This window comes from Balearica regulorum, chromosome 26 (assembly GCF_011004875.1).
Source record: "Balearica regulorum gibbericeps isolate bBalReg1 chromosome 26, bBalReg1.pri, whole genome shotgun sequence".
NCBI classification, from domain to species: Eukaryota; Metazoa; Chordata; class Aves; order Gruiformes; family Gruidae; genus Balearica; species Balearica regulorum.
Genome location: NC_046209.1, coordinates 5,393,568 through 5,407,876, shown reverse-complemented (window position 1 = coordinate 5,407,876; position 14,309 = coordinate 5,393,568). Strand labels below are relative to the sequence as shown.

At 48.0% G+C, this 14,309-nt stretch overlaps 1 protein-coding gene across 5 annotated transcripts in view; it reads left to right on the top strand.

The window, feature by feature from the left end:
- Positions 1–723: 723 nt before the first annotated feature.
- LOC104639309 (excitatory amino acid transporter 4) overlaps positions 724–14,309 on the top strand; it is a 35,959-nt gene continuing 22,373 nt past the window's right edge. For 2 of the 5 annotated variants that reach the window (XM_075776459.1, XM_075776446.1), the window contains exons 1-2: positions 2,013–2,108; positions 11,684–11,848. The gene's annotated coding sequence lies outside the window, so the exon portion shown is untranslated. Of the gene's footprint in view, positions 908–2,004; positions 2,109–11,683; positions 11,849–14,309 lie in introns of those variants that run through there. The other 3 variants (XM_075776447.1, XM_075776457.1, XM_075776451.1) reach the window with 3 other exon arrangements.

Below are 14,309 nucleotides of genomic sequence, written 5' to 3'. Positions count from 1 at the left end.
GGCAGCCTGAGCTCAGGGAAGTGGTCAATCTCTTGAAGGAAACCCTCATACAGGGTCCGGGAGCGCATTCCCAGGAAGGCAGTGCATCTGCAGGGTGCCACACAGCACCACGCAAGAGCAACCACGCAAGAGCAGCTCTGCAGCTGGATCAGCTCGGGCCAGCAGACACGGTAGCAAGTGCGGCATCAGCACCATCCCTGTGCTGCAGGTCGCAACTGTAGTGTTCAGGGCTTGGAACGGAGCTTGTTTGGCCTTTCCCAGGGCCCCCAGTGCTATGAGAAGGTCCTCCTGTGTTTTGACTTTGCAAATGGTTCGTTATTAATAGCAGACAGCATTATTACCAGTTGTAGTCCATTTTATCCCCAGGACAAGCTCTGTCTCCCTCAGCTCTCACCATTACGAGACCTGCCTTCAGGCCTCCTGGCTCCTTTCTGCTTCTCCCCTCCAGCAGCTCCTGCTGCCATCAGCCGCCATTGCCCAACATCTCCCAGCAGCAAGTGAACAGGATCCGAGCCCTGCCAACCATCTGCTCTCGCGGTGCTGCTATCTGTGCATAGCACAGGAGATATCCGTGCACCACCACGGCTTGTCCTGCCCTGGCTCCCAGCCTGGCCCTGGGCAGCGCCGGGTGCTGGAGGGGAGGCGGTGGGGCCTCACACACGGGGGCCAGCAGAAGTCACAGGCACAAGAAGGAATAAGGAGCGAGCCGTGGATGTGATGCTTGTGGCTAACTGCTCCTCTCCAAAGGATTTCTTTCCATCTTCAGAAGCTTGGTGTCTGGCTTTACTCTGCAGTTGGGAGTTGGCAGATGCTGTCGTCCAACCTGAGCAGGCGGAGGTTGGAACCCGGGCTCCCCCCCTGCCTGCCAAGCCCTCCACAGGCTTTACTCCAGGTCTGCAGCGTGAAGGTATAGTGAGAATACTTAGATTGCTGCTCAATTTTGCATGAAGACTTTGTTATTCATATGGGAGATCCCAAATGCAGGCAGGACTTCTGATCCGGGGAAGCATTAAAGGTGCTAAGGGACTTGCAAAGACCAGGAAATACTCTCTTATGGTTTTCAGAGATTCTGTACCATTTCCTATTGTTGCAGGAATAGATGATGAGGGTATGGGATATCTCTAATATAATTTGTTCTTACAAATTTTATGCAAATCCAGGTTTTGTGAACAGAAGCTCACTCACTTCTGACCTTTGAGAAGCAGCTTTGCTTTTGGGCTTCACGTAAGTAAAGGCAGGATATTGATGGTGTCACTTCACTCAGTCTAGTCTTTCACATTTTCTACCACAGCTATGCAAGATATGCATTTTAACCAGAACTCAAGAAGTAATTTTTGTGCTACATCCCTGGAAATGTTGGTTAGACTGAGCAAGCATCACTTCTTTAAATTTCAGTCCCTCTTCTGATACTGTATTTTAAATTAGCTGACCTGGAAAGTGCTAGCAGACCTCCCCCGTCAACTCATTTTTGAAGCAATGATTTAAACATGTGGATGAAACTTTTATACACATCTAAAAACCTGTCTAAGGGGAAGCATATCATGGAATTGAAGCCTTATTAAATAACCTGGTTACTGAGGTTACCTAAGTAAAATCCTTCAGAGAGTGCTTCTTGCCTGCGCCTCGTTCCCCTCCTTGTCAGCGCCAAAAGCACACTATTGCTGCAAGGTGGACGTTTGGTCCCTTGGATAATTGTGGAGCTGCTTGCTCTGCATTTCCTTATGCCCCCGCCCCGATCAGAAGCAGCGGGGTGCCTTGTGGCCATTAGCAAGTGAGGCACTCTATGGTTTAGGACTGTTACAGGGAAAAGTCTGAATAATGTTTATTTCTTGATTTGTTGCTTAAATCCAAAGGTTTCGGTATTATTTCATTGCATAGTATTGCAAGGAAACCAACAATAGTGCATTCAAAGTGTGAAGCATAGTTTCCAGGATTTACAGCTGTCTAATTCCCATGGGATTTATTCCCATTGGTTAGCACTGGCTGTATGCTGGTGACCTGAGTGACATTGTAGCATGAGGCTTTCTGCCCAGACACTCACAGGCTTTTCTCACCTCCTAACAGGGGATTAAACAAACCTACAGTGACCACAGCTGCAAATTCAGAAGGTAAGAGCGTGTGCATGGGTGGGAATGTGCCAAGAAGGGGGGAAAATGTGCGCAAATAAGGCAGAGAGAGAGAGATGGGAGCTGGGAGCACATGAACGCTTTCAGATCCTCAGCCAGTCGGTACTCCTTTAATGTTGAAAGGCTAACATTTATTATTGCTTTATAATTCGTGGTTTGATAGTCTTTGAGTAAGAAGAGATCCTTGTAAGTTGTTTGACCAATTTTATACAAGTTAGAAGGTTTTGACTTAATCTGGGACAAGGAGAGGTTGTCTAGAGCTGATCACTTGGCAGAGGTGCAAGGAGTTGAAAGCATCAGAGGAACTGGTTTCTTGTGCTCGGCTTGACTGGAGCTGGAGGAAAGGTCAGTTTTACTGGCATCCCCGTTCTGGAGCCTCACCCTTCATGTCTCTGTCAGCACTGACTGTCAGCAGCGCTAAAAAAAATGTATTATAAAGCAGAGGAAAGGAGGGAGGACACTGTTCCAGAGCTACTTCTTATTGCAGTGCTAAACGAGGACTGAGCAGATAGTGCTCCTGGCAAATGTGGCACAATTCATGGGAGCAAAGCAGAGCAGCAGCCTGGCGAGCAGATAAACACACCGTTGGCAAGGTTTGCTTCCCAAACGCTTCAGCATGGTCTGCTGCGATGAAGAGGAGTGGAATTTTCCAGCTAGTTAGTCAGACTGTGTGTGCCACGCTCCCAGCTCCCCACCGTGGCTGCTTGCAGATGCCTGTTTAGCTGCAGGCTATGAACTGTGAGATTTCTCAGGGGCTTCTCCTAGGTCAGGAACAATCACTGGAAAAGTAGATCAGGGAGCTCACAGAGGAGGTGGCCTGATAAGCTGGGAACGTGCCTTCCCTTTGGCTCAGTTTCTGTAATGAGCTGTGAGACAGCTTGCATTGCCTCTGTTGACAGCGCGCAGCCAGCACCACTCCAAGCTTCTCTGTGCAAGGACTTGGGCCCCGCGTGCCTGCCTGAGCTCAGCCTGACACCCACAGGCATGTGGGGCCACTGCTTCACCTGCCTGCTTTAGGGTCCATGGTAGGGGATGGGGAGAAAACTCCCTGGCTGGGAACTCAGCAAGGATGCCGGGTGAGAGGCAGCGGGGATCCCGTACGCTGGTATCGCCCTTAACACGCCTGTGCGGCGTGCTGGCAGGGGATGGCCAGCTCAGAGCACCCTCCACGTGTACGGAGACCTTCTGAATCACAGCCCAGAATTCAGAGACCTTCTGAATCACAGCTCACGCTGCCTGCGTGTGCCAGGGAGACCCTGGCACCAAATCCGTGCAGTCTCGGCGGGTGAAGGGCGCCCAGCAGACCCTTCTGTAGCACCGAATGGGCCAAAACTGTCACTGAGCCACCAGCTCTGGAGAACTGTTTGAATGGAAGGCCATGCTTTCCCCTGAAATACTTCAAAGTGGTCAAAGGTGTAACAGGAGGGGAAAAGCTTATGAAGCTCAGCCTATTGAACTATAATGTGAAAGGTGGTTTATTGACTTCACACTGCATTAATGTACTTACACCTATAAAAGAGTGATCTGGCAGAGTTCTTGCTGACTGGACAAGATCCAAAGGTAGGCTGATAGCTAAACACGACTTTGATATAAGATACCATTCTCTGCCCACAAAGGCAGATAGGCATGGGGATGCATTTAATATCACCTGCAGTCCTTAAGAGGAGATTCTGTATCTTCCTGATACAGCTTCCAGGAGGTGCTCCACATTGGGAAGATGTGAAGATTCCTGCTGGATCTGGGAACCTTTGAGTTCTCCACTTGGGGGTCTTACAGCAAGGCTCTACCCCAAGGTGAACAGATGTTTTGTCAAAATTAGGAGCCTAAGAAACATGACTGAAGGGTGTCATAAAAAGGGTGAAATAAAATCTCTGAAGAAGAGAGAGGTAGAGCATGCTTTTCCAAGAGAGAACTTGAGAGAATGAAAGACAAAATCCATCAGGAGTGGCTGAAAGCTGCTGGTTTTAGGAGACTCTGCAATTCAGTGAAGGAAAGCCAAGAGTGTAGATTTCCTCTAGAGCTCTGCTTTCTCTGAAGTCCTGTAGTTTTGAATTCTTCTCCTTCCAGAAAGCCAATGAATAACTTTCCCAAGGGAAAGCAAATTGCAAAATCAGACCCCAGAAGTCAACACAGCACTTGGGTCTGCAGTGTATGATCTCACTTGGGAGAAGAGAAGGAACCACAAGAATCTACGCTGAGGGAAGCAATGATTTGAGGGGGCATCTGGAAGAAACTTGGAGATGCTGCTGTCTCAGTGACTGCTGCAGGATTATCCACCTTGACTAAGCTTTCCATATGCCAGATCTCATTTGCATTTTAGCCTCTAAGTGTGTCTGCAGGTGCTGTATGCATGAATGTTTGCATATCCACATTGATTAAGCTGCAGCCTCTTGGTGTGTCAATGTCAGTATTACCATTAACGTTAGTAAGTTCAGTTCAGCTCCTCTACAGCAGCAGCTGACTGCTTCTTCCTAATTATCATGCATAATTTCCAGGGTCAGGTAGACCCAGGCTTATATAATTTGCCTGGAATTGTGGTGAATTCATCACCGCCAGAAGAGAGTAATGCAGGTTCAGAAATTTTTCTAAATAGTATATTCTACTTAAAAGAAAATTAATTAACACAGGGTTATTCCTGTCCTGAAAAAGGAGGTCAGACTGGATGATCACAATTGGTCCCTTTTGTCCTTGTAATACATATACACATATACAGTGTCGGGAGCTGTTGGAGAAGAGCACAATGCCATGGTAATACCATGCGGAGAATGCCAAAGAAAATGGGCCAAGTTAAATTTGGACAAATATATCATCAGAGCAGCAGAAGTAAAGCATTTCCATCCTGTTTTCCCAGCCCAGAGAAGGCAGACTTAGCCCGCAGTAGTATCAGACCAAGTAAGGCTTTTTGACTTTCTCCAGTTTGTACAACTCAGTAATACAGGATGCTCAAAAGAAAGTCACATGCTGTTGTTGGAAAGCCATGCAAACCATCCCCCTGAAGTAATTAATTGCCAGTTGAGACATTTCAGTTTATTAATATGGAGCAGGGTGTACACGAAGGTGCTGTATCACAGTGTCTCATCCACAGAAACAAAGCACGCTCAGAACAAATAATAATTGTATCCGCTAGTGTTAAGAGGACTGCTACTGCCAAGAAATATTGTTTACTGTTTTTGTATTGCTCGGCTACATAAAAATTGCAGTCAAACAATATGGTATACCCTCCACGCAGCTCTGCAGCTTCCTCTCAACACAGCTGCTCTTTCAGTTTTGGCCTTCCTGCTACCATGGCTGTCCTATGGGATGCCACCACCTTGCCACTGGCTCCCTCCGTGGCTTCCCAGGGACTTGCTAACATCACTCAAGCCAGAGACTGTTCCAGAGTGATTGCTTCCAACCTAATAACCTGTGTTTCCTGAGACCTCAACTCTTACTCTGAAATTGGGTGGGATTCCCTTCTCCCCAGCCATTCTTGGTTGTCCCATCATCACCCAGCTGTAGCAGCAGGGAGCTGGGGGAGAGCAGCAGGAAAGATGTGCTGGAGAGGGAACAGAGCAGAGAAAGGGCAAAGTGAGAAAAACTCTGTAGAGGTGAATATCCCCAGAAAAGACCCTGGACCATGGAAGAAACCACCTCGGATTTGAGCTTCGCTATTTGAAAAGCATCACTCAGAAGGAATGGAGTGAGATCAGACAAGGCAGGAGATGAAGGGATAGGAACAGCTCACATCCATTTCTCTCTGTTATGCACATTCAGCTAACCTGCCAGTCTGAATTGCCTCTTGCTGGGCAGCTACTGGTTTTCAGAAATAGGGGTGTGAAAGAGACAGGGAAAGGCCCAGCCATCGTATCTACCCTGGCTTCTCCCTCCTTCCAGGGCAGCTGTGGCAAGGCACATCCATCTTGTGCTGTATTGAACACTACCCTTCTCCACTGCAGGAAATATTCTCATTGAATGAATTTGCATGTGAGAGTTTCAATAAGAAATCTTTGTAAGGGCAATCCCTGGGAGTGATGTGTCCCTCATTCCAGCAGGATGCGTTTCATAGCGCTTCAAATGCTGCAGGAAGATGGGCCCTGAGAAATGCTTCTACCTGCTGTGAATTCACTTGTGAGATTGCAGTGCACATCTGTCCCTACAGCAGCCAGAGCAATCATCAGGCACATCTGAAATTCAGCTGTCAAAACTTTTGAGTAAGTGACTGTGAGTGAACTGCCTAGTGCAAAAAAAAAGAAAAATCTCCTAGTATGTGTAAAGAGTTGGTTAATAGCTAAAATGCCAGTAGAGCATAGAAGACAGCTCTGGTACTTTGTTTTTTGTGACTGAAATACTGCAGAAGCAGAAAGGGATTTTCTGGGCCTCTTAACAAAGAATGCAAACTCTGTGCTAATATACAGTCGGGCAGGTGATGGCTGTTAGCATCCGTGCTGAAACTACTGCACACAGACCCTGCAGCAGTGAGCGGGGAGAGAGCTGCAAAACCTGGGAGCATGAGAACTGGGGAAGCTGTTTGCGCCGTACAAAGCACAGCCAAGCACACGCTGCAGGAGGCAGAGCAGTGGTGGGAGAGAAGGATAGATGGAGGCTGCTCATGAAAGAAAAAAAATGAAAAAAAAAGTGCCACATGGGCATTAGAACTGTCTCTGTACTGCAGAAACCATGGAAGAAAGCTGCATTCCCAAGCCATGGGTAAAATATAAAATAGGGTAGAGTTAAATGTACAAATACAGTAAGGCGAGCTGAAGAAAGGTCTTTAGAAAGAACTTGTTTATGGCATGAAACCTAAATCAAGCCTCTTTCAAATACATCACGCAGAACAACTGCTAGGGAGTTTGTAGTGCCAGTAGAAAAGCATGGGGCTGGAAGGAAGAGTCAGAGGTGGGCAGAACAGGAGGGGAGGAAATGGCTCCTCGTACCTATTGTCATGCTGGGGGAATCCAGGTGAGCTTCCACCCGGCAACCTTTCGAGGAGGGAGCAGGGGATTCATTCATTCTCCAGCGGAAGTGTCAGTAAAGTTTCTTAAACAGTTTGACAAAATGGTATTTTTAAGACTTCAGGCATCACCAGAGCAACCACCTCAGGCACCTGCAGTTCGCGTTGGCTGGGCCTGTACAGCGATATACAGAGATTTCTAAAAAAAAAGGGTACAAACCAAATCACACAAACTCCTGAAGCAGAACTCCCTCCGGAAATGTGCAGGACAAGTTCCCTGTGCACCTGGGAGAAGCAGGGAGCATGAGCTGGGGTTCAAAACACCTGAAACATCCCCGTCATCTGTGCTCTCAGCAGAACCAAGGAGAAAATGAGGGCACTTTCGATTGACAGAAACTTCAGGAGCTCACAAAAGTTTGTCTCACTCATCAGTTGAAACTACCCGGTCAAAAATTTGAGGTAGTAATTTTTGTCATCAGATATACCACTTTTTAACTATCACTTTGTTTCGTTGTCCGTTCAGAAATTCTAGCCAAAATGTCCTGGCAGGTGCTGTCAGTGAGAACTGCACCACACGCTCTTTCTCTTTTAGCCCTCCTGGCCCTGTTCTCCTTGGCCTTTGCTCACCCTCCAGGCTGCATCAAGGATGATGCACCATAGCAACTCGGCTACAGGGGGGACACTGCACAGTATCACGAGAGTTGCAGTCTGTCCAACGAAGTAAAAAAAGTTATCATGAGAGGCACTCACAGGAAGAAATATTACAGCTCAGGTGAGAGTAGATTTACATCAGTCTGATCCAAACCAAAACGTTTTCTTTACATTTCTGAATTTTTCTGAACTTCATGTGTTGCAAGAGTTGAAATTTTGACTTTTTGTTCCAAAATAGGGCAAAAATAAATGTTGAAATATTGGCATTTCCCATAGGAAGGAAATTCCATTATTTGAGCAGCTCTGTGAAACACAAAGGAGATTCATTTGCAGAAACTCTGCTAACTTGGAATGAAGGTCACAGCTGCATAATTGGACTCTGCTCCCTGGGCCGAGTGAGCAGTGCAGGATACAAAATTAATCCCAACCCCCAAATTAAGGTTACTGTAACAAGGAGAACAAGACCACAGAATTGCAAAACCCCGGGAAGGAAGGGTTGAAGGATTGCCTAACATACAAGAAAATCACATCTTTCCCCACAACAGTTAGCAACTGGGAAGATCCCAGTGGCCTTCTACACAGAAAACATCCGTGTTCCTATGGCACATCTAGGTAAGGAAGGTTCACGTACATCCGCCCATCATCAGCACGTTTAGGTGACAGGGCTGCGTACGCTCACACCTGCGATTCCCCACAGCATGCTCCTTAATGGGGTTTATTTCCGCAGTACTGAACCCTTTCAAATGGCCAATGCAGTAAGTGCTTACTGGAAGACAGTGAAACCATGAGACAGTGGACACAGTCACCTGCTTGGGGTTTTCTAACCAAACCCTGCAGCCTCAATGCCTCATCCAGGTTGTGCATGCAAACTGAATTTGCCGTAACTGCATGCTAAGAGAGATTCATGTGCAGGTTTTTTCCTTATCATTACATTATGAATCAACACTTAGCCCATCTTTAGGTGTTTTGCTTTTTAGAGATCCAACAGATAATCAATGTCTTTCTTAAAAAACCCAAAGAGATGATAAAGGTAGTTGTTCTACTAGACCTGCAAACCTCTCTTTTAGACACACAAACCCTCTGTAAAAATCTGTCTCAAGAGTCCTTTACCCAGAACATCACCTGCGAGGTCTTTCCAAGTTTTGGGCAGGGATACAGACTGAGGGCATGTTTAAAGAGCAAGTGGTTGCAAAACAAACTGCCCTGTCCCTACGTAACATTTTTAGTCTACTTGTGAGATTAGCATAAATCACTTTGAAAGGTGCTTTGTGGAGAAAATCACCAGGGAGCTGATTTGGGAAAGCTATGCCAGGCTGTTTCTCAACAACCACTTCCTTTATCTTCCAACAGCTGTGCAGGGATAGCATCAGAAGACCCTTTATAAGGTGACTCAGTGACACAAAGTGCAGTTATCATGTCTTTTCTCATTGCCTCGCCCAAGGGTGACATTGGGAGTTTCCTTTTTATCCGTTGTTGGTAACTTACAGTATCACATGGCCTCTGCGCAATGTGGATGATCAAGTGTGCCTGGCACTCATGGAAAGAGGAGAGACCTGGGGGAGTTAGCTCACCATGGGGTTTGTTTCCCAAGGACTGCCCCACCCTGGAAAGACTGCCTGGGCATCAGGCACCTCCATCTTGAGAGAGCAGACCTCTTCTCCATAGCTTCAGACTGCTGCTCTGTGTCCTGTTTAATAACTCAAAGATGTCTGGACATTGCCACAGGTGCAAGTTGAAATGAAACATGGAAAAAGTTGCTGAAGGAGAAGGTTTAAGGCATTCATCACTGTGTGTTCATGGCTAAAAAAGGCCTAGGGGATTAAAAAACTGGGTAGGACTTAGTACAGATTCTAGGAGCCAAGCTGAACTTCAGGCATAGGAAGTGGAAAAGGACAATGTTAGCCAACCATTTCTCCCTGAGGTAGATTCAGGGAGGGATGCGTAGCAGTTGAGGGATGGCCAAGTGCATGGAAGCTCTGCCCCTCTCTGGGTAGTGTCAGAAATTCACTTGTCCAGGCAAAGAGTGATCTTGACTGCTGCAGGTCACCCGAGCCTCCAGCAGACAGCAAACGGCAAAGTTGGGTACCCTTCTGTAAGAAAAGCTGCTGGATAAGCCACTAAGAGAAGCAGGGGCATGAGGAGTAAGAGATGTCCTTTCTGTGGGACTGCCTCACTGGCAGCCGATGTGGTGGACCCAGCAGAAGGAGCAAAGGAGATCAATGATGTACCAGGCTGCTCTGCCACGACGTGCCTCCTTTTCCCTCTGTGGCTCTGTGGCTCTCAGCCACATTTCTGCAGGAGTGTTTTGGGTGCATGGTGCAGGCAGAGTGCTGGAGTCTATTCCCCATAACCAAAGACATTCATTTTGGAATAAAATTGTCTTCTTGTGTAGCCCATTCCAACATGTGCTTTGCTGGAAAGATGACTGAAACTTTGCTGGGTACAGGGCTTGGGTTTCCAGTCCCCGGCTGACCCTTGCATGACCTGAGACCTCATTGAACTTGTGTAGCCTTCAATAGGAAGATCAGTGCCATTTCCTCGATTTACATAGGAGCAATCAAGTTGTGTGAAGACCAAGCAATTTGTCAGGTGCAGACAGCATGTCCTTGTCTCCTGATGCAGCAACGGCCTGTGTCCATGCTGATTTGGCAGAGGGAGCAAGTTAAAACAAGAGAGGATGACAGAAATAGTCAAGACCCCAGGCTCCAAATGGCCTGTCCACAGAAGTCCCATCCAATCACTGCCCTGATTTATGGTTAGACTCGATGATCTTAAAAGTCTTTTCCAATCTAAATGATTCTATGATTCTATCATTAATGTCTGCCAAAAGCCAGTTGGTGTTGGGAGCTGCTCTTTGTAACCTGGGCCGAAGAGGCAGGCTCTCCTCTTCCCACAGAGTCCAGCATAGGGCTCAGGGGGATTTCAGTTCCAGGACTCCCTGTCAGCTGAGCCTGACACTTTGGCTTTGACTTACCTCTTGCTGGATGAGTTCAAACTCGGTGGCAAGTTCTAGCTGCAGACACAACACATCACTGTGGGTATGCTGAAGCTGGAGCATGCAGCGAAGCCCCTGCACTGGTGCCACCTGAATTAAGGAGAAGGCTACTGTCAGGAAACAACTGATAGATCCCCTGTGAGTCATGTATCTGGTAGGAATAGAAACAGAGGTACTTTCGTAACCTTGGTGCTGGGGCTTGGTTTTTAGATGTAATTTTTCACTCTGCCCCATTCAGAGGCCAGCACTGGCTGCATGGTGCTCACACCTGCAATCTGACTTATCTAAAATTTCAAAATGTGGAACTTCTATCAAAGAAACTGCAGCAGGAATCAATATTTAAGACATCAATCAGTAAAGACAGTGGAAGTTTTGCCCGCTTCCTTGAAAGCAGAGTCTGGTTCCCTGACAGACTGTATTGCTAATGTATTTCCTTTGCACACTCAGTGAATTGATTCCTCCTTGTGACTTCCCTAAAACACCAATGGGAAATGACAGTGATTCAGCTGAGGCACAGACGCATGTCCATCCCCTCGGGCTGATCCGGACAAACCACAGCGATGTGTCTGGATCTCTGAGGTACTGCTTACACAGACTGGACTGGTGAAGGACCTGCCCGTTCAGGATATCCAGCGGTTGCTGCTGGATGGATTTCTCCACGCAGCTTCCCTCATGGAAGGAGCAGACGAGGGACAGGAGTGGGATGGGGATGAGATCTGGTTCTCATTTAACAGCTTGCCCTGCTCTCTGTTACTGCTAACTCTCTTTGCAGCTTGTGTGAGGAGGCAGAAGAAAGTGCAAAAACACTGGTCGTGTTAAATCCAGTATGGGCTATATGCAACATCATAGTGACAGGTGCTTTCCATCCTCTGGTCTCCTGCAATCATCGAAGATTTTTTTCAGTCTCCTCCTACATGCCACTCCCCCACCCCCTACTGCCATGTATCCTGAACATATTACAGTCTTCCTTTCCTCTCTCAGGAGGTACTGCTCAGAGCTCTCTGCTAACGCTGCACCTTTCTAAGGAGAAAATCCTCCATCCTGCCTTTGAGCTTAAAGAATTAAAGAAGGAAACAACTCAGAATAATCCCCCAAGACGAAAAAGACCTGCTGCCCTTCCTGCTTGACAACTGGCACTTGTTCCAGGTGAGTGGTTTTGTCAGCAAATCTGAATGCATGAATAAGAGCGGTGCCAGGTCCAGGGGCTGAAGCAGGATAGGAGGATGGCAGGAGATTTCCTTGGGCATATGCGTGAGAGAGCAGTAGGGATAGCTCTCACCCTGCTTTAGGACGGGACTGCCCAGACGGGAGTGCTTTAAAAGTGGGACTGTGTTTTCTGGGCTGGGGTGAAATGCCTGGTGGGGAGCTAGAGAGAGACAACCTTGTCACAGGACCTTAGCATGAGTAGGGAGCAATGGGGAGAACGGCACTTGTCCTCCCAGTATTGGACTTAGGCCCCAAACCAGCTGAACACTTTGTCACTGTAGAGCTTAGCTGGGCTGAAATTCCTGCCCGTTGCTCTCTCACAGAGATGGGTCACGGCTGGACCCTGGGCAGATCCGTTCTTCTCCTGGGTCCATTGTCGTGGTAGGAGTTGGCTGGGAGGGAGCTGGCTGCCAGGTAGCGAGTGGAAAATGGAGATGCCCTAGCACTTCACTGAGCACAGAGCCCTGCCAGGGGCTGCTATAGCAACACAAAGATGGCTGAGTTCACTCCAGTTGGGCTTGTGAATGGAAATTTTCAGCATAGGCACTTTGGCTGCATTGCTTTGAGCTTGTACTGCCCTTCCTGGGGCAAGCAATGGGCCAGGCTGCAAAGGATCCAACAGCATGAGGGGTGAGGATACCTCCAGCCAGGGGGTCTGTAAGCCCTCTCTTTCCTGGTCCTCAGGACTGAAAAAAACCCAGCTAACAGCACAGTGGCTGGATTCAGTGCTCCTGACCACAGGCACTGAGCTACTGATGGGGCAGAGTGAGGCAGGAGTGGAGACATCCACTCCTCCTTTGCCATCCTTGCAAAGATGGTCCATGCAAAGCACCTATTTTACTCATCTGGTGGTGGAGGGACTCTAGCTTCCTATTCAGGGGTGCCAATGATCTGCTCAAAAGCAAGGAGGACTTGATAGCTTCTAACTGCAATGGTCAGGGCACTGAGCAGGGTCCTGAGGGCAAAACATGGCCCTGCCTGCCTTCCCTGGAACAGCCTGGCACATCCCTGCCTTGCAAGCACTGAGCCTTCCTTCCCTCCACGCGAGGATGGGCTATTTAACTTCTGCCCTCTCACTAGGTGACTCAGCTCCAGAAGCTGTCCACCTTGGAAAGACTAGTGGAGCTTTCTCGGTGACCCCTTGCCTTGCCCCATCGTACCTGCCTAGCTTGTGCAAAGCTCTTCCCAACTCCTCTCCTCCTGCAGAGATTCCTCCCTCTTCTCCCCCCTCAGAGTGCCTCCCTGCTGCTACCTGTGGAGACTTCCCTCCTTGAAAATCCTGCTGATTTTGATGCTGAACATAATAGCAGAGTTTCCTTGGAGACAAGAGAAACAGTGGGCTCAAAAGTGCTGATTATCTCACAGTCTTTGACTGGCTTTCAGCAACAAAAAAAAAAGATTTGTGTTAGCAGAGGGAAGAGCGAGCCTGGGGTAACCATTGTCGAGGTGGAGACGCCTTACTCTGACATGCTTTTCCGGCGTCACCCCTTTAGCAGCAAGGCTTGCCCAAGTGCCAAACTCCATGCCCATGGCAGTGGTGTGACAGTACACGCCGTACTAAACACCGCTGCTTTGGGATCATATTGCCACTCTTCCCCCAGTCCCTGGAGGCTGGTAAACCTGGGAGAGACTTTGCAGTGGGCATTTCTAATTTGGCTGACTTCTGTCAGTCCCAGGAGTAAAACTGACTAATTAGATTAACCCCTTGTGTGTTCTTATGCAAACATTAGCAATAGCGGGACAAGATATAAAGCACCAGCATTTCAACCATTGTCTCCCATCCATTTGTTCTGAGTAGTGACAACTAGGTTTGTCCCAGCCAAGAGCTTGAACCCTCTGGAGACTGGAGCTCTCCTCTGCTGTGTTGGCCACACAGTTTTTTGCCTTCCTTGGGGTTGGTTATGTGATATTCGGCTGACATCTCTTGGACACATTAACAATCAGAAAGCCATGCCAGTGTGCTGCTATATGTAGGCAGAGGGAGCAGGGCACGGGCTGACTGCTGATATTCTGCCTCAGGAGAGAACAAAGTGCAGGGCAAGAAGGCAGATAAAGTCTTCACTTGAACTTTGCATTTACTTTATTCAACCCCACACACTATGACAAGAGTGCCCTGTAATGTCATATCCTGCCAGTGGCCAGGACCTTCCTTGTCCCAGAGGAGTATCTCACAGAGGATCCACTTGACCGATAGCTCCCCCTCTGCTGGGAAACCCCCAGGGTCCTCGTGATCTGTCCAATAGCCACAAACAGCACTTGGCCACTTCCATGAAGTAGCATTTCCTTGTTTATCTTTTGGTGTGGTGCAAGAGTCCTGTGCAGGGGTTAGATGGTGACAGAATAGTGGGGAACCAGACCACAGCCCTGTACTAATTATACATGTAAATCACCTCCAGGACAC